The sequence below is a fragment of the Mesoplodon mirus genome (genome assembly GCF_964341445.2).
Source record: "Mesoplodon mirus genome assembly, contig: HAP1_SCAFFOLD_846, whole genome shotgun sequence".
In the NCBI taxonomy this organism is placed as follows: domain Eukaryota; kingdom Metazoa; phylum Chordata; class Mammalia; order Artiodactyla; family Ziphiidae; genus Mesoplodon; species Mesoplodon mirus.
This window is the reverse complement of record NW_028295193.1, coordinates 1-11,758: the sequence shown is the minus strand read 5'-3', so window position 1 is coordinate 11,758 and position 11,758 is coordinate 1.

Sequence of the window (11,758 nt, the reverse complement as noted above, 5' to 3'; positions counted from 1 at the left end):
TAAGGCTTCTAGGTCTCAGTGTTCTCATCTGTAGCATGGGCTGAACAGGACTCACTCTCTCTGGAGGTTACAAGGTCACACTGTGTTAATGTTTGTAGACCCTACAATGTAGAACACTTAGGACAGTTTGGAGCATCGTTAATTGTTCCACAGATGTTACCTGGTCTGTTGAACGACTTTGCCTGGTTCATGCCAAAGCGATTAGGAAATGGATATATCCCAGCTTCATTTCCTTTCCATTAAAACAGGGTTCAGGAAAAAAAATCTGTTTTTCAGTAGTCGTATCATATAGTGCAAAGAGCACTGGTGTGAAGGCAGCTTAGGGTTTGAATTCCAGGGCTTACGCTGTCTGTGTCCTGGGCAGGTTACTTTTGAACTGCAATCCCCACACTTGTAAAATGACATTAAAAACCACTCTTTCTGTGGGTTTTTAGAATTAATTAAGCAGGTTATGTGTGTAAAGTAGCCTGGCACTTGAATGAGTTGTCAGAACCAAGGGCTGCTGGAGATGATGCTTCTGCCCCAGGTAATCTCCCCTTCTACTGGGCGGCAGGTAAACACAAGCACAGTAGTCAGTGCTCTGGAAGAAGTGAGTTCTGGTGCTACAGAGCACAGAATCTTTTTTTTAAATTTAATTATTATTTTATATTGGAGGTTAGTTGATGTACAATATTGTGTTAGTTTCAGGTGTACAGCAAAGTGATTTAGTTATTCATGTATCCATTCTTTTTCAGGTTCTTTTCCCGTACAGTTTGTTACAGGATATGGAGTAGAGTTCCCTGTGCTATGCAGTAGGTCCTTGTTGATTATCTATTTCATATAGAGTCGTGTGTATATGTTAATCCCAGACTCCTAATGGATCCCTCCCCCCCACCTTTCCCCTTTGCAGAGCACAGAATCTTGGAAGGGAAAGTTTAGGGTAGGCTTCTTGGAGGAGGTGCCATCCTTTCTAAGGATATGTAGAAGCTACTGGGGTGGCAGGAGGGAGCAGTGTGTGTCAAAGTTTGAGAAATATAAGAAAATATGGCAAAACTAAGGCACAGGGCTGGAACTCAGGGTTTGGGAAAGAAATGAGAGTTGATACTGGATACTTACTGGGGCCCAAGAGTAGAGGGCCTTGTTTGTCCTGTCACAAGTTTAGATGTTTATCCTGAAGGCTGTGGGAAACCCTAAAGAACAATGAGATGGACTTCTGGTTTAGAGACTCACTCGGACCTCCATGTGCAAGGCACTTGATTGGGTGCAGGGTGAATTGTAATCTAAGGTTCCCACTTAAGTTATAAAAGGTTGGACTGGATTTTGCAGATCTGAGAGAGAATGGGTGGGGCCTGGTGACCAGTTAGAAAAGGGAGGGCAGCAAGCGTGGGTGACAGTTTACCGCTGCATCTTTTTGTGAGATACAGAGCACAGTAGGAAGGTATTGGGGGTGGGGAGAGGATCTTACTTTATCTTCAGTGCTTTAGAGGTGCCTGGTAGACAGGTCTGGGCCCAAGGTTCAGATCTGGGCTTTTGGGGAGGAGAAGTATTTGAAGGCATGGGAGAGACTTAGGTTACCCACAAGAAGATCCAAAGAATCATAGGTCTGAGGGCTTTTTAAGTGGGTATATTGAGGAAGTTTATAAGCTGAAAGAAAGCAGCCAGCAGAGAAAGGGTGTGAAGATGTAGGAGAGGAAATGATTGTTCATTTGTTTTCAAAAAGCTGAATACTTATCGTGTGCCTGGCCCTTTTCTAGGATCTGGGGTTCTCACCATGTGTTACCTCTTCTGCAAGGACAGTTCAACTCATCCCCTGGTGAAGAGAAGTCAGATTATTCTTTGCATCCCATTCAGGTGTAGGAACTGTTCTGTACCTCTGAAGGGACTTTAATTAACCAGAGTAATAAGTTAGAAATCAAAAGAAATTAGAGCTGGAAGGGACCTTAAAAGCAACTGTACTTAATTTTGCCTAATGTTTTACATTGATTGTAAGAAAAATGCAGAGCCCATTCTCTTCAGAATTCCTTCACTGAACTTTCTTTATGACTTTCATCCAGTGGGTCTAGCTTGTAAATTTTGGCCTCCTCCTAAATTTGCTTCTTCATCCACATTACATTTTGCCCCGACTCTGGTAGAAACTCCTGGGTGGTTTTGCCGTCCCTGGTCTCAGTTCCTCTAAGTTCATCTGCCACCTCGGGTTGAGTGATCTTCTAACATGACAAGATATGCCTAAAATAATGCTGCTAATGGCTTGCCCACACAGAGTTAGTGCATACTAGCCGCCCAGCATGTGCTCTGCACAGAGGCCTGTAATCTGAATTATGCTTTGCCAAGCCTCCTGGGGCTCTTTGGCCCTGAGGAAGGGGAGCTTTTTGTGATCACTCCCTTTATCTAATTGGTCCTTCAGCAGCGGGGCGCCTTTTTCTAATCAGCGGAGGCACCCTTACTCAGCCAGTGGTAGCCCCAGCCCTCATCACCTGTGGGATACAAGCCATGCTCTCTCCCAGGCTTGCTTGGGCCAACATGTCTATTTTTATTTCTGTCTCTTCTCACACTTGGACTCCTGGTCTTTAGTCATCCCCACCTGCAGTATTTACAGTGCCCAGCAGGTGTCAGGCTCGAGTGTCTTTTCACAGATGTTTCCTCTGCAGTTAATGCACCTCCTACTCCAACTCTGCATAGCCTCATCTTTCTAGGCTGTACTTCAGGGTTATCATGAAGCCGTCACTTAGATATAACATTTGGCCTCCATAGGCACTTCTGTTCTTAAAGGTTATGTTTCTTTATCTCATGTGATTGAAATTTTGAGTTTATAGACCTTCGTCCTTAATGAGGCTTTAAGGACAGGAGTCATTTCCAATCCTTAGCACAGAGCAGATGCATTTTTCACGGTGATAAAATGTATGGTTTAAATGACTCATTTTACAATAATTTTGCTTTAGCTTCCGATAGAAATAAAGTTTCCAGATGTTGTGTTCCTGCAATAAGAAATAAAGATGTGACCTTCCAGTTGTGTAAAGCTCATCAATGCTGTGTAAGTGCGTCAGGTGTGCTAAGGAACGTGGATCCAAGTGGGCTAGTTGTGAGAGAGAGAGACTTAACTATGTTAACAAAGGTAAGCCTTCATTGTGTCCTGCCAACATTTGATAGTTGCTTTTGGGCAAAGTAAAGCCATAAAATTTTAAACTGTTCCTCAGTTTAAATCGTCATTAAAGAGATTGAATATTGGGCCACTTTGGTGCATCTGTGTCTTGCGAATTGTCCAGTTGGAGATGGAGGTTTAGAAAGTGAGTTTCAGTCTTGTTTAAGTCTCTTCCCATCAGACTGGCCTCGTGATTTCCTACACACCATGTTACTTCCTGTCTACCTTTCCTTGGTGTTGTTCATGCCTGGATTGTCTCCTGTACCTGCTCAAACCTTGGTCCATTCTCATTTGTACCATGGAAGTTTGTCATGCCGGATACTGTCAGAACTAATTTTACTTAAGTTTGTGTTAAGGTGCAAAGCACACGTTTTGTATATTATCTGTTTTTTGTGTTTGTTTATATTTTTATGGTTTCTCTTCAAGAAATATTATGAGTAGGGAAATAACGAGATGTAAAGAGAAAAAAAGTCATAATTCTCTTTCAAGTTGTTAGAACATCTACCTGCAATCATAATGCATTGTGGTATGTGTTAAAATAGGAAATATATGTCATGTCCTGTAGGAGCAGGAAAGTCAGTGGTGTTGGTGAGGGTGTGTCATGGAAGTAATCACAAAGCAGGTGACTGCTGGTTGGGGTCCTGAAACATTAGTGTGTGTTCCCTGTGTCCAGTAGTGGTCTGGAGGGGTCAGGAAGCGTGCCTTTCAATTTGAGGGAACAGAGAGTTTGAGGTCCTCTCTGTTCTATTGCTCTAGTATAGTATACTGCATAGCAGCTCATAAAATGCTGTGTTTATAGTTGATATTTAAATCACTGATTGATCATCAAGATTAGGATGTATCATTGGAAATGAAAATAGGAAGAGTCTTATGCTTTTTAGGTTTTTCCTTTTTTTCCGATGTCTCAGAAGGCTCTTTGACAGGGGACTTTTTATTCTCCCATACAATTCCATGAATACTTATAGCCTGGCATTTATTTTAATGGCATTTTCAATTTATAAATGTCTCTGAAACACGTACTGTAAACTATTTGAGGGTAATGACCATGGCCATGGATGACACACCTTAAATGTGCATCGTGTTAATGTTTGAGTGTCAAGTGGTCTACCATCAGTGCTTCCTTCTTTCACCCAGTTTTCTTCCTCATTTCCTTCCCCAAATTTGTCTCATTTTTCTACTCTCCCTTTTGCTTCTCTATTCTTGCTTTCTCTTTCCCATTGCGTGTGTCATTCTTCTTCTTCTTCTTCTCCTTCTGACTTCATTATTATGGCCAACCAAAACCTTTTCTAGGATTGTCTCTATCTTCCTTTCCTCTTCATTGCCATCCACAAACTCTTAGAGAATATTGTTGCTTGACTCCCTTACTTCCTAGCATACCCATGTACTTCCTGATCACTTTAGAACATTGAAAAGGGTTGGAATTTTTAAAAATAGGTAATTATAATCAGTCTTCTTTCACCTCTGGCATAAGACTCTTCTTCCTCAATCTGACCATTCTTAAATCTAGAAGTACTCCAGCTCATTGGTCTCCCTTACCCCCATGTTTAGGCCAAATAACTTGTGAAACCTTACCCCTATTTAATACTTGAATTTATCAAAACATAAGAGGGCTAATTCTGCCTAAGGGCACCAAAGAAGAATAAAGATGCCACAGATAAACGTTTAGTCCAGATTTATAATGGACTCTTAAGTGCCTAGTTGAGTGCTAACCGTTAACTCACTTGAACAACAGGGAGGTCATGACACAAACTAACATGTTAGTTGGATAGACACTTCACTTCAGCATTCCTCAATGTAGCTGATAAACTGCATCCAGTTAGCTTAAATAACATGAATGATGAATTTCCCTGCGTATATAAATTGGGAGTTCCTAAAGTTTTCTTTTTCCCTTTCTACAACTACTGACTGCCACCTCGCTTGGTCAGTGCAATAGAAAATGATGACTAAGAAACACATTGTCTCAATATCAGTGGACATAATGTCCTAGTAGTCTATAAAAATCTCAAAATTCTTAATCTAAAAGGTAGGTCTGCCAATCATATCCTTTTCCTTTGTTAATATAAATATCCAATCTATGAAGGTCTCAGTTTCCTTACTTAGAATATGAGGTGGATAGATTTGCTAATATCTAGGGACCTTTCCAATTTTAATATTCCCTAGTTATAAGGGCTGAGCCAAATACAATGGCTCCCTTAATCATTAACCTCGCTCATGATGAAAGTTATCAGCAAGTTCTACTTGTAAGAAATCAAACATTCATATCCATGTATATTGTAACACATTGACTTTTGCAGAACTCAAAGTAACACAACATAGTTACATTCATAGACTTAAGGTCACTGTGGTATACTTTACAATTTTTCTTTTCCCTAGGAAGGAAACGTAGATCCCTAGGAAGGGATTTCTTTCTCTGCCTTTCAGTAATGTAAGCCTTTTATTATCTCTTGGATCCTAAAAATGGGTAGGGTTTTGGCAGGTGGAGCTTAGGACAGACATTCCAGGTGACAGGGACAACACGAGAAAGGGCAGAAGGAAGAATGGATTTTCAGAAGGACTTGATATCTTACATGATGAGAGCAGTGTTTCACAATCTCTGTCCTGCAGAACACTGGTTTTAGATGATGTTAATGTAGTTACAAGACAGAAGCATTTGGGAAGAGCTGTACTCTACATCCCGACATGAAATGCACGTTTCACTTTGTTACATTACATACTCTGAAGAGTTTTGTAGGAAGGAATTGATTCATTTTTGTTTAATTCAGTCTTACTCACAGTTACTTGACAAACCTATATTCAGCTGATGGGACTGTATTTTGTGAAAGGCCAATCGGAGAAATGGTGAGATGGAGCTTAGGATATTTCTCTGTTGGGACAGGCATGTGATTATTTTTCTTATAATTCTTTACTGTTTGTCCTAACAATTGTTACTTTGCAGGAGTCAGGTTTTTTTTTTACATCTTTATTGGAGTATAATTGCTTTACAGTGTTGTGTTAGTTTCTGCTGTATAACAAAGTGAATCAGCTATATGCATACATATATCCCCAGGATTCAGTTTTAAGCCTTCTGTTTTTACCTGAGTCATTAGGACTCTTAGAAAGCTCAACAATCCTGGGGTCTTCATCTCTGATGTAGTTTCCAGAAGCTCCTGGCACTTACCACTATTTCCTCTTGATTCTTTTCCTCGGACTTAAGACTTCTTACGATTATGAGCTGATGGTTTTCTCAGCCTGTAGTGTTAAAACCAGCTACCTCACTCATCTTCATTGTCTCAGTTACAAGGTGCAATATTTCCCGTGTTTATATGTGTCAAAATATAAGTCAGGGATTGATACATAGCATATGCATAATAAAAATTGTATTTCTTTTTTTCTTTGTTCAAAGGTATCCAAACACTGGCCAAGTTCTTAAATTGAAAGTAGAGTGATCTAATTTATTCACCTCATCCAACCATCAATATTGAATATTTGTCTTTTTTCTTACACATATTGTATTCCAATTGTGACATTCTAGAGCACAGTGAGCAAATTTATAACTTATTACTGCATTACTGCCTTGGCTACCTTGACCAAAATTTACTTCATACAACTGACAGCCTAATTAACCTACTAGAGTTTTTTTTTAAATGTACACATACATTAAAAAAAAATCTCTAGTAGTTTAACTGCATTGATAATAACTGAATTTTTACATCTCTATGCACCCATGTATCCAACACCAGATCAAGATATTATAAAATATTTCTAACACCCTACATGGTTCTCTGTTACATACTCTCCCAGGGCAACACCTAAGCTGACCTCTATCACCATATATGACGTACATGGAAAGACACAGTGTGTATTCTTTGGTATCTGGCCTCTGGTTACGTATCATTGTATCAGTAGTTTATTCTTTTATTGTGTTTTCCTGATTTTTTAAACCTAGACATTCATACAGTGTCAAAGTACCACTGAGTTCTTCATATTATTATGCTGACCTCCATCTTTTTTTTTTTTTTTTGTGGTACACGGACCTCTCACTGTTGTGGCCTCTCCTGTTGCAGAGCACAGGCTCCAGAGGTGCAGGCTCAGCGGCCATGGCTCACGGGCCCAGCCGCTCCGCAGCATGTGGGATCTTCCCGGAGTGGGGCACAAACCCGTGTCCCCTGCATCGGCAGGCGGACTCTCAACTACTGCACCACCAGGGAAGCCCCTGACCTCCATCTTTAGGGGCTTTCCACAGTCTTCCATGTGTCTTTCCACCTACTTTTTCTTCCGTCTAATTATGTTTCATTTAACCAACCTCAGCCAGCCTTCCCCCATATTCCCCAACACGTAGCACTCCTGTGTTCAGCCAGTTTTGTCCCCTATTCCATAAGGCCTTTGTGCCATTCCTGACACTGTGCCTGTTCCCTACCCTCTATATACTTGTTCAAGACTCGGTTTAAATGCTACCTGTTCTGAGAAGTCTTCTCAGAAGAAGCCAGTACTTTTTGGAATCCTTCTTTAATGAAATCCCATAGCAAGTGTAATCTGTCCTCCCTGATCTGGTAATTAATTATCCATTGTTCCTATCATATAGTGTTTGTTTTCTTGTGTGCTGTTATTATTTATTGAAGCAGATTATAGTGACTTGAACCAGGAACTGGGTCATTTTCCTCTTCATTTTAGTGCAAGTTTCTGTGATATGAAGTTAAACTCTTTTCCCCTCACTTCCCATTCACCCTCAGCAGTTGTTAAACATAAAGTACAAGTGAAACTTATTGGTTCACAGGTTTTTGTGGTCCTTGGTTCTGGTCCCTACGTCTAAGCTTCACTTCTGTAGTGCTAATTTGACTGATTTCTTATTGTCACATAACTCAGGAATTAACTAAATCATTACAAGTTTAGATACATATAAGATATTGTAAAAAAAAAAAACAGTGGATATCAAAAGTTTTGGCCTGGAGGAGAGTGTTGTATAAGTCCTAGTTTGGTGGGGCTCAGACTTAATGATCGAGCCTACCAGTATTCCACTGTAAGTAAGAAAGAGGTATGCAAATATATGGTTAATATTTAACAGTGTTGATAAAAAAGAGAAGAGAGAAAGGGACGACATACTTTGAGGGCTTTTTGAACAATTATGATTGGATGGGGAAAAAGAAAAACCGAGGGCTAACCCCCCACAAGTGAGGTCAGAGAAGAGGGAAGGGCTCATCTTGTATGCAGGTAGAGAGGTTTGACCTACGGAATCTTAGAAAACCTCAACAATCTGAGCAGTGTTTGCAAGAGGCAAACTAAAGGGCTAACAAAAGTCTGCAAGAGTCTCACACAAAGAACTTTGGCATGGTGTTCATCATCTAGCTAATACTAACATGCACACATTGATGAGAGTAAAGTCAGGTCTTTGCCAGAGTGGGTTTCTTATTTGGGCAACTGGGTCAAATGAAGAAAGGCAGATGTAGGCTGCCAGAGTAATAAATAAGGAGAGGAAAAACAAAAAGAACGAGACATATCATTCATCAGTGATTTCCCCCCAGTCTTCTTAGCCTCCACCTTATCTCCATCTTACTGGTAACACAGGAACTAGACTGAACAATCAGGTAAAAGGTCTCTACAGTAACTGAGGTAATATAGAAAATGAAAAAATAAAACATAAAATTGTAAATTTTCTTCCTGGGGTAATTGAGATGATAGTTCAATAATAACATAAGATCAGGTGAAGTCTAAAGAAATTTTAGAAAAGCTGGATAAAGTAAGAAAACATCTGTTCGCTGGCATCTGAATGTTAGAGAGACACCAAGACATGTGGGCCAAGTTGTGGAGAGAAGGGAAACACAGATGCAATCTTGACATTTGGTGCAGCTTTTCTCCTTTGGGCATTTGCTGATTCAAATCTTACAGCCTAGGAGCTGAAAAACCATGGAGTTCAAAAGACTCTAACCACAGAAGCCAAAGGGCAACAGCTCAAGCTAAATGCAACAACTAATGGAATGACAAGCTAAGTGTATCTTTAGTCTCACAGGGCTGCGGGAACCATTACATTTAAAGCCTAACAAATACAAGGGTAGTTGGGAATAGGGAGAATCCAAACTTTCACATGGTAATCCCAAAGGGCAACACCCGTAGAGGAAGGACAAGACAGAAATAGACCAACCTTTACACAGACTGTAAAACGGCTTTTAATGAGCTCAAACTGAGAATGGACTAAGGTTACCAGTCCCTATAGTAACTGTCTGCCATGGGCCAAAGTAAATCTTTTCAAGAGAAAGATAAAAACATGCAGAATGTGGAGGTATCTTTATAGTTTCCTAAAATAAGTTAAATTGAGCCCAATTTTAATATAAAAATAATTGCACATACCAGGAAAAAGACTAAATGATCAAAAGTTCAAAAAAAAAGAAAAAAGAAAGAAAAAAGACAATATAAAGAGACACAGGAGGACAAGAGTTAGCAGGCCTTGGTTTAAAAAAAACAACAAAACTACTATGGTTAAACAAAGAAAATAGACACATGGCAAATAAGCATATGAAAAGATGCTACACATTCCATGTCATCAGTGAATTTTGAATTAGAACGATAATGAGATACCACTACACACCTATTTAAATGGCTAAAATCCCAAAACTGAAATACCGAAGTTGGTGATGATGCAGAATAATTGGAATTCTCATTTGTGGCTAGCGGGACACTTGGCAGTTTCTTACAAAATAAACGTACTTTTACCATACAGTGATCTAGTAATCATGCTCTTTGGTATTTACCCATGGGAACTGAAAAGTTATGTCCGCATAAAAACCTGCACATGGGTGTTTATAACAGTTTCTTTCATAATTGCCAAAACCTGAAATCAACCAAGATGTTTTTCAATAGGTGAATGGATGAACAAACTATGGTATATCCGTACAAAGGAATAACATTCAGCAATAAAAAGAAAAGGCTGTGAAGCCATGAAAAGACATGGAAGAAGCTTAAATGCATATTGGTAAGTGAAACAATGCTAATCTGCAAAGGCTCCATGCATATTATATGATTGCAGCTATTTGAAATTTAGGAAAAGGCCAAGTGTGGAGACAATCAAAAGATCAGTGGTTGCCAGAGGTTGTGGGGAGGGAGAAAAGGATGGATGAAGCCCGGAATTTTAATGGCAGAGAAATTCCTGTGTATGGTTCTGTAATCGTGGATACAGGTTATTGCACATTTGCCAAAAATCATATAATGGGGCTTCCCTTGGTGGCTCAGTGGTTGAGAGTCTGCCTGCTGATGCAGGGGACACGGGTTCATGCCCCGGTCCGGGGAGATCCCACATGCCATGGAGCGGCTGGGCCCGTGAGCCATGGCCACTGAGCCTGCACATCCGGAGCCTGTGCTCCACAACGGGAGAGGCCACAGCAGTGTGAGGCCCACATACGGCAAAAAAAAAAAAAATCATATAATGTACAAAACAAAGAGTGAAGTCTCAAGTAAAGCATGAACATTAGTTAGTAATAATGTATCAATTGGTTCATTAACTAAAACAAATATATTACGCTACTGTAAGATGTTAATAATAGGGGAAACTGGGTTGAGAGGTAAGGAAGTATGAGAACTCTGTCCTTTCTGCTTAATTTTTCTGTAAACCAGAAACAGCTCCAAAATAGTCTATTAATTTGTAAAACAAATCTAGACCTGCATACAAAACTTGCACGTAAATCCAGCCACAGCAGCATTATTCATAAGAGCCCCAAAGCGGAAATAACCCAAATGGCCATTTACTGTGAATGATCAATGAAACGCAGTAATATCCACACCATGGAATATTATTCAGCCATAAAAAGAAATCAAGTACTGATACATGGAACAACATGGGTGAACCTTGAAAACATGCTAAGTAATTGTATGATTCCATTTGTATACAATGTCCAGACTAGGCAAATCTGTAGAGACAAAGTATATTAGTGGCTGCCTAGGGTTTGGAGAAGTGGGGGAGTGAGTGACTTATAATAGATTCTTTTTCTTTGGTGGGTGGATGAAAGTTTTACAATTGATTGTGGTGGTAGATGCGTAACAGATCAAATTGTACACTTCAAATAATACGGAAAGTAAATTATATTATTATTTAAACTTAAATTATTATTTAAACTATTATTTAAAATTATGATTAATGTATTAAAAAGGACAACCTTTACAGTTTAAGCAAAAATTATCTGTGAAATGCAATCAAAGGAAAATTGTAGAATTAAAAAAGCTGAAATTAAGCACTCAGAAGATCAGTTGAACAGTACCTTAGTCAAACAAAAGAAAGGATTACAAATGTCATTTAAAAAAAAAACTACACTGAAATTTTGAGAGAAAAGGATGGAAAACAGAGACAAATGCATAAGACATATGGAGTATATGTAAAACACTGTGTCTAGCCAGGCTCAAGTCAAACAGCCTAGGGAGCAGACACACAGCCTACCTGAATCACATGGACTTCTCCAAAGGAAGGATGAGGTTCTTATGCCAGAAGTGGAAGGAATGAATTATAAAGACAAGGAACAACTGTGCACTATAATGTAGATATACATCTATAAATACATAGGTTCCCTGAGGTTGTGATATGGTACAAACGATAAAAAAAAAGATGAGACTCATAGTAGAGGCTGCTAGATTCTGCTGAGGAAAATGTCCAGGGAAGGAAGAGTTGATTTATTTAGTTAT